The following is a 9,381-nucleotide window of genomic DNA, read 5'->3' on the forward strand; positions in this document are numbered from 1 at the left end:
TATTATAAGCATTTCCAAAACAGGCAGGATGTATTTCAGTCTTTCTTTAATCTCTGGAGACTTGGTGGTTTATAAACAGTAGTTAAGAAATAATAATTGAGTGAACTAATGAAGGACTGCATCTATGATCAATGTGTATACATTTCTAATCAAGACATAAGAACCTATTTCATGTGTAATTAGTAAAGGAATGCCTTATAAAGGGATTCCTTCAGTAGTTACACATGAAGTTAAAAGTTTATTTAAAAGTTTATTTCAAGAAGTAACAACTCAAGAATATTATTTTCTCCCTTTGACAATGTCCTGTCTTATTTCAAAGTTGCAAAAACTGATGTGTGATCAGTAACTCCAGCTCTAAGTACGCAAATGAACTCTAGTTCCTCAAGTCAGAAACATGAATGAAGCAATGGCTCCAATTCAACTGAGGTTGAAAATGCACACAAAATCAAACTTTTCATTCTTTTCCACATGACAGTAGTGGTACAGATGAGTGAATATAATGAAGCACTGTCAAACTATCTCATCTGCTACTTCAGCCTTGAACATGATATAAGAATTCCTTCTTCACTTTACTGCTTCTACCCCAGCCTAAGCTCCTAGTGACCCACACCAGGACACATAAAAAAATTCACTCACGTGATTTTCTTGTCTCTACCTGCTCTTCTTTTTCATTTACAAGTTGCTGCCAAAAAAATTCTATCAAATTTGTCTTCTCAAAAATGTGTATAACTTCCTTAAGGACAACTAATAAAATGCAAAACATTCTGCCCTGGGAGGTTCTAACAATCTGAAATCATCCTTTACCACTGTATACATGCTATTTCAATAGGGGGTTCTGAACATAAAACAGTAATAAAATCTTCACAACCTTGAAAATATCACTGTCCCTTACAGACATGGAAACTAAGTATTTTAAGTATTTTCCCAAAACCACAAAAGTAGAATGTGAGAAACTTGAAATTAAAACATAGGTATGATCCAAAATGTGCAGTTGATTTCCGAAAAAAGAAATACATATTACACAGTTCAACTTTCTTTTTCAGCTAAAAGAAAAGGAAATATATATTTATAACATACAATGGATTTTGCAAACACAACATCATTCAAGCTTCAGAATAACCAATAAAAGCTGCATTACAATTAATTATGTACCAATATGGAATTCAAAGCTTAGAAGCCTGAAGAAACCTTCCCTGTGTCACACAGCAGTAGTAGCAGGCAAAGCCAGGCTTACTTCTAGAGTCATGCTCTTTTTAAATTTCCATGATATCTCATACTTCTCTAAACTAAATTTTTTCTTTGCCTAAATCCTTTAAGAGAGCATTTTTTTCTATAATGGATTAGATAATAAATATTTTAGGTTTTGGGGAACATGTAGTTTTCGTCATATCTACTGAATTTTGACACTGGTGCATCAACACTGTCTAAACAACTGTAAATAAACAAGTGTAGCCATGTTCCAATAATTCTATTTACAAAACAAACAGGAGGACAGATCTGTTCTGCTTCATTTTATTTTGTGTACATACTCATTAAGCCCATTTTCAGTTCTGATTTTTGTTCTTATATTCTTTTCAGCATGAATTCCTTCCTGATTCTCATATTCATCCTAATTCATCTTTAAGTTCTTATGTACTTCTCTACCATAATATCTATCTACTCAGACAATAAACTATCATTCACTTAACTTATATCAACAATGAAATGTTCAACTTTCTATAGTTGCCTCATGTAAACTAAGTACCTAAGTTGGGTTCAAATACGAATACACAATGGCTTGTACGTTTATATATATATAATACTCAATGGCTAATTCATTTAATTTATAAAGTATAGTCTTAAACTAAGATAATTTTACAAGAGCAGAAAATTATGTTTTCTTCCACCTTGAATACTACTGCATATAATTAAAATATTTTCTTTATGAGAAAAGTAAAATAATAAACTACATCAAGACTTACTAGAATAGGAAGTAGCATCCATCTTTCCAACTTTAACTGGAGAACCAATGCTTTTCATCTCAAGGCCAACTTCATTCCAAATTGGTTCCAGTTTTTTACAATGGCCACACCATGGTGCATAAAACTACCCAAAGGGGTAAAAAAGAATCACTAAAAATGTTGTACTACCGTAACTATCAATCTTAATATTTAAAGAATCTTTGATTAAATAATCTGCTAATAATCTATTTGGAACTAAACGTTTAAATATATTTCCTAAATGGTTATGCAGCAAAATATAAAAGACACGCAGAAATCTAGATAGGTTAACTCCTAAGTCATACCTCAAATATAATACTAACTTAAGTTCATTTTAATAGATTATTGATACCTATTTAAAACAGATATATGAATTTTAATAAAATGTCTTTGCTTACAAGTGAATGTATTCATGTTCTTCAAAAAAAAAGAAACCAGTAAATAAAAATGCATATGTCATACCATGTGCACATCCAAATGTTAATGATAAAGAATCTATTTTTATTACAAAAATCCCAACAAAGTGAGTGCCTTTGCTGAGTTTATTGTATCTACTGGCAAGATACAGGAGACCATTAAGACAATTGGCTTAGCATTGGAATTCAAAGCTTAGAAGCCTTAAGAAACCTTCCCTGTGTCACACAGCAGTAGTAGCAGTAGTGACAAGTCTGACTGATAAAACTAAAATCACAGACCAGAATCAGCAAATGGTGGGGGTAATACTTAGAACCCAAGCTAACAAACTGCTTATTGCATTTTCATGAAGTAATATTTCTTTTTAAATTTTTACCATGGGAATGTTAAAATATACAAAAGGAGAAAAAACTGAACAGTGGACTCTCATATCCCATCACACAGCTTCAATAATCCCCAACTCTACCATCTTTATCTCATTTCTTTTGCGGCTACTCTACTTTTGCTAAGGCATGTTAAAACAAATCTTCAATGTCATGAGGTTAAAATTTATTCCAAACTAGAAAGTGAGGAAAGGATGCTAAATATTTAATTTTGTTCACTATTAAGATCAAAGTATGGCTGAGCATGGTGGTGTACACCTATAATCCCAGCAGCTCAGGAGACTGAGGCAGAATTCCAAATTCAAAACCAGCCCCAGCAAAAGCAAGGCACTAAGCAACTCAGTGAGACCCTGTCTCTAAATAAAATACAAAATAGGGCTGGGAATGTGGCTCAGTAGTTGAGTACCCCTGAGTTTAATCCCCAGAATCCAAAAAACAAAAAGGATGAAAGTATGACTGTGACTAAATGATATTAATATATTCAATATCTTGGAAAACAAGAAGAAATGAGTGAATTATGCAATAAAATCATATCATAATCTCCTAAAGACATAATCTATAAATTTTACCTCATTATAAGATAGGGTACTAGCTTCCCATCTTAATACTCTCACCCCCAAAATTTCAATAAAATATGTCCCTTAAACCTTAAAGCTCTAAGGTTCATTTTAACAGAAAACCCAAAATAATACTATCTGCAAAAACAAATTAAGAAGATACATAAGTACTAACTATATATTGCCTTCTTTGGGTGAAAGAGAATAAAAAAGAGTCTTTAAAATGGTAGGGGCAGGTAATTAACATAAAATTTACATACTCACATCTATAAGCCAAATGTCATCTTTTCGATTTTCTTTAAACCTAAAAACAAAAGCAGATCTCTGATTTTTATGTTTGTGTTCACTTTACAAATGTATCATAAGGGTAGGGATAACAAATTGATAAATATAAAAACATGAAACAAATTCTTTCAATAAATGTGTGTAAAATTTTTCCTCAGTGACCTCCACATCTTACCCTATTCTTTGAATTTTTAAAAAGAACCACTCAAAGAAGAGGAATAAAGAATTCAACAACAAAAAAAAGTGGAACTAAGGTTTTTCTGGGAGAAATACAAATGTAATTGGTTTTCCTCATCTGTGGATCACTAACTAAGACCTGAAAATACTTGGTGAGACGCAGGATAGAAAACTGCCTCTCCAATTCTGTAATGAACATGTGCAGGTTTTCTTCGCTTTCTTTAATTTTCTTTCTTTCTTCTTTTTTTTTTAACACTCTTAAGTCTACAGAATGGTTTGTCTGATGGAAGAGAGAACCCTAATGCCAGAAGAGTAGTTGAGTACCCCTGAGTTCTTGCTATAGCAAGCTCAAATTGTTTCAGACAGTTTTGATCATCTGACAGAGTGTTGCTTGCAAGATTTTCTTCTCTTGAAATTATACCCTAGACAACAGAAAATAATAACTACTTATATGACATTTAAATACTATAAATAATTTAGATGATATAAACTATACAGGTGGATGTGCACAGAGCACCATACCACTTATATAAGGTCCCTAAGCATCCAGATTTTCGTATCTACAAGGAATTGTAGAACCTATCCCCATGGATACCAAGGGATGACACTGTATACCTAAGTTCTTCACCCTTTTATTACATTTTTTACCTCTAGAGAAAAGTTAATATAGCAAAGCCTAAGTTTGCTATGCTTGGAAAATTCTGTTTACAAACTGGCTGTTTTTAATCTGAGAGGTTGGATTCTAGGAGGGTTCCCATCATTTCCTGATGGCTCAGTTTTAATGTTTGAGAAAAGTACCCAATTGATACTGCATTGAAATAACTCAGTAAATGTGTAGTCCAGGCGGGGGTAAAGTTGTACACTGTCATCAGCTGTCCATTAAAATGTTCAACCATCCCTATGAATTGGAGTCATCTGGTGCATAGAGAGTGCACTGTATGCCCAACATCTGTCCCACCAATGTACAGGCTGAGCCATCAGATACAGTAATCTTGAGAGAATGTGAACAAGAAGCAAATGTGGTCATGTCAGGGTCTAGATAGTGTGGCTCAAGCCAGTGGAAAGCATGTGGACGGCTAAGGCAAATCCAGAGAAGCATCAATTCCAGTTGGGATCCAGAGCACTATTAATGGAATAAGGGGTCCAGTGTTCTCTATTTGGTAAGAATACCCTCACCCATGAGCTTGAGGAATCTGTCCCTGGGGAAGTACTTTTAGCTTTGAACATGGTGAAACAAGTGGAACACCTTTTCAATGCTGTTTTGGTGCCTTCTCAAAATAATGGCATGCCATGCTTGGTCCAGAATCTTACTAGAATCTCCATGGCCCCTGTCTTACGGATCCAGGAAACAACTGATGGCACATGTGCTTACTCTACTGTGAGGAACCAGTTTCCACATTTATCTCATAAGCATGTTATGCTCTTGGAAATGTTCCCCAGTGTAGGGGCCTTTCCAGTAAGCATCTACACAGCTAATGGAATGGTCAGCAGGAGCACAACTCCTCCTTCCTCCTCAGGCAGTCAGCACTGCCAGGATAAGCTGAAAACTGTAATGACACACCCCATTGAGTATCACTAAATTCAATAAGGTTACTTCTTTGTACCTAATTGTTTTCCTCAGCACCAGAAAGTTTCTATAAGCAGTCTGCAAGTACTCCCAAGATCCATCAGCATGCCTGGTACACATAGGATCTTAGGTGTTTTGCTCTTCTGTAACAACGTTGTGCTCAACTGATCAGCCTGAACACCACACTGACTCTGTCATGCAATCAGGTTTTCAGGAGGTAAATTAGGACAATCAGCTAGACTGGAAGTAATAATCAAGCCTTTATTCACTTACTTTCACAATGTGAGCCAAGAGACATAAAAGAGGTGCCAGCTTCTCAATGTACCATTTTAATACATGAAAGAGCACTAACAGAGAATCAGGTTGATGCAGCAGACAGGGAAATTCATCTCACTGCTGAGAAGAGCTGAACAAAAGGGTTCTGCCTCTTTATGAGTGACTATTGATGAGGAGGTCTTGGCAAAAGTGTCTGAGAAATGCCTCAGATGAAGCCCCAAATAAAGAGGTCTCCACACAGAACTGGGCTAGGAGCACACATATACATATGAACATGGTTGGCCCAGGAGGTCTGAATCCTTGATTACAAGACCCTCCAGAGACTGCAATAAACTGTGCAACTAAATTTGGTGTGGGGAGGGCACCTTCCCCCTGTGGCTTGGCAGGAAAGGCATTGTTGTCACCTTCACTCAAGCCAAATCACATATAGGATTTTTATTTAGAGCTAGACAGCTCACCCACTATAAGCAAGGCCTTGTGATTAAGGCTGATACTATGAAAATAAACACTAAGCATGGTGGTGCATGCCTGTACCTCCAGGCTCAGGTGGCTGAAGCAGGAGGATTGTGAGTTCAAAAGCCAGCCTAAACAAAAGCGAGGCTCTAAGCAACTCAGTGAGACCCTGTCTCTAAATAAAATAAAAATAAGGCTGGGGATGTGGTCCAGTGCCCCTGAGTTCAATCTCCAGTACACCCCTCCCCCCAAAAAGGAGAAAGTAAATTCCAGTACCCACTCTATATGATTAGAGCACAAAGAAATAAATACAAGGTAAAATGATGTTTGAAAGTTTTCTGATCTTTTAACTATTAGTAAAAATATTTGGGGTACATATATAGTATTTAGAACAATTCCTGAAAAAAAAAAGTAGCAACATATAAACACTGGTCATTACTGCCCCTATCATTAAAAGATTCACATGCAAATATTTAGATAAAAGCTCAAGTTTTTAAAGTTAAAATAACAGTTTGTATATACTCACGAGTCATCTAAATCTTGTACAACACTTTTACAAAAAGCCATATCGAGCAAAATAACTGCAAAACAAAAAGAGAAGACAAAATTCAATGATTTATCATTTGCCTCTTACCATGTTTAGTCACCTATAAAAAATTTTGATTCTTTGTTAGGGTCTACCATGGATCAATGATTCATTCCAAGGATTGAGTGATGCAGAAGAATTACAGTGATGCAAATGAATTACATCCATTTAACAAACATTTACTCTGCGTGCAATCATCCTGCAACTAGCAAATGCTATGTAGGCTAATCCACCTCTGACATGGTGCCATTTTCTACGTTTCTTTCTTTTTTTTTTTTCACTACCTTCTGGATGTAGACAAAACTCGCTTCTCTTATTTTTTTTCTTTTCTGCAAGCAATCACCTCTCTTCATTAAAAACTCCAAATGTTATTGAAAATACTATTTTTTAAAAAAGGAGAGAGAGAGAAGAAACCAAAGCCAAGCTACCCCTCTGATACTCATTGCATACAGAATGGAGGCTGGCACACCGCAGGTTCTAATGGTGGCCAAATCATCAAGCAACGAGAGCCAGGGCGCCCTGGGAAAGGCTAACCAACACCAACAAGTCACGTCTCACAGCGCACAATCCTGGCGATCTGACCGCGGTCAGTCCTTGACCCTCTCTCCCACCCCGGTGGTAAACACCCTTGAGGGTGACAAGACAGACCCTGGAGCCAAGGCAAGGTCTGCAGGAACACCGGCATTCCCATCGCCCACCAATGGAGTCAGCGCTGCCCGTGCAGTAAAAAGCCAAGGAGCAGCAGCCGCATCTTCCCAACCCCCCGCGCCAAGTCTCCAGAACGCCAGTGCCAAAGCCCCTGAAGACATCCGCAGTGTCGGGCCCCCGCGGCGACCCCCGCCTGCCAGGCCCAGCCTGGACGCGCGCCGAGCCTCAGTGCACTTGTTACCTGTGGCGCAGAGACCAAGCCCCGCCCGGCTCCCCAGACCCGCCACGATCGCCATGGTGGGCTGCAGCAGCTCAGCGTGCAGGGGAGAGAAGACAATGCAGGTAACGACCGGCCGCCAGCCGGGAAAAAAACGAGCCGACGCGGTGCGGAAGGAAAGCTCCGCACTCACACCGGGGGCGGGGCGCTTCAGCTCCATTACCCTCCGAGCTCTCCAAGGCCTCTGCCGTGGAGCATGCGCGGCACTGCGACGCATGCGCATTCCACGGCGCAAGCGCGGTGGCATTCTCCGGGTTAATTTGCCCTGCGGCAGTTTACGAAAGCGTGGGAACCGGGCTAGGGGGCGCTCCCTGTGCAGACAGTGCGGGCCGCGGCATGCTGGGGGGTGGACGCGGGGCATCCCCGTCAAAGTTGAATTTATTAGATCTTTTTATTTTCTACAGTGAGCGCCCCAGCGCTTTTGGTCGTGGACAAAATTCGTGGGAAATCGTGCGTGCGTGGAAAGTGGAAATCTGTGGGTCGCCGAGCTGTGCATCCGTCCGTGTGTTTTTAAGATGTATTTGAAATCAGAACGTTGTTTGCAAAACGGGGGCTCATACAGCCGCAAGCTCCTTCAGTTGACCAACTAAAGGAACCCCTCTTTAAAATTTGTTTCCATGGAATCCTGGAAAACTGAAGTTGAGCTTAAGATTTTTTTTGTTTTAGATGAATTTTTACTGTTTATGACTGAGGGAGTAAGTAAGGTACATAATATACAATATTATTTATATTGCTATCAGTTTTTTTCCCCCATACACTGCCATGATATATAAGAACGATACTCTATTACATGACAGTTCCTGTACCTGTCACTACATATTACTTAAATGAAATTTTTATAGTACAAACAGTACCAAAGTATCCTTGAAATTCTTGCAACTTAAGAGAACAGCAAAAAGAGATTAGGATGTCAACTGATTCACTCTACGTTCATAATTAAAACAGACAAACCTCCTTGAACATTATTATAAGAAGTTTATAAGTTACATGCATCTGAGAACAAGCATCAAGTTTCACCCCTTATTGTATACAGCATGGTATTCAGTGCAACCTCTAACAGACTCAAATATGTATATATGCATAGATATATATTAAAAAGTACAAGAAGAAAGTAAGGTGACTATTGAGGTGATTAGAGTGTTCAAAAGGTGATAAAATACCTAGATATATAGTGTAAGATTTGACATCTCTGGAGAAACAGAGATGTGTGTGTGTGTGTGTGTGTGTGTGTGTGTGTGTGTGTGAATGCATTCTCATGTATTTCAATATTCACAGCCACAGCCTGTAAAAGAAAATATTTTCTCTTGAAACTTAATTCAAACTGTTCAAAACAGTAAAACCCACTAGAGCTATACCTATGCCTTCCAATGGTATACCTATCTTTAACTATCTTTAAATGTGGCTAGTGTGGCAGAGTAACCAAGTATTTAATTTTAGTAAACTTGTAAACTGACACAATTTAGTTATTGGAAATAATTTTGTGGTTGGAACAACTAGGGTATTTGAATCTACTCCCTTCTCCCTCATTACTGGGAATTGAACTCCAGACCTTGCCCATACTAGGCAAGTTGTCTACCACTGAGCCATATCCCCAGCCCATTTTGTTTTACTTTTTTTCGAATTAGGAATTGGCTAAGTTGCCCAGCTGGCCTGCAATTTGTAATGCTCCTGCCTCAGCCTTCTCAGTTTCTGAGATAACAGATGTGTGCCCAGCACCTTAAATATTATGTTCTACTGTAAATTTTATGAAACCTAAATACTAATCAAGAAATAAAATTT

At 38.1% G+C, this 9,381-nt stretch overlaps 1 long non-coding RNA gene across 1 annotated transcript; it reads right to left on the reverse strand.

Moving 5' to 3' along the window:
* Window positions 1–2,010: 2,010 nt before the first annotated feature.
* LOC143640240 (uncharacterized) lies at window positions 2,011–6,675 on the reverse strand. Its single transcript, XR_013154900.1, has 3 exons — window positions 6,618–6,675; window positions 3,598–3,637; window positions 2,011–2,085 (listed from the first exon to the last, which is right to left on the reverse strand). It is a non-coding gene; the product is annotated as an uncharacterized LOC143640240 (long non-coding RNA).
* Between the last annotated feature and the right edge of the window lie 2,706 nt (window positions 6,676–9,381).

The sequence above is a fragment of the Callospermophilus lateralis genome, unplaced genomic scaffold (genome assembly GCF_048772815.1).
Source record: "Callospermophilus lateralis isolate mCalLat2 unplaced genomic scaffold, mCalLat2.hap1 Scaffold_139, whole genome shotgun sequence".
Classification (NCBI taxonomy): Eukaryota; Metazoa; Chordata; class Mammalia; order Rodentia; family Sciuridae; genus Callospermophilus; species Callospermophilus lateralis.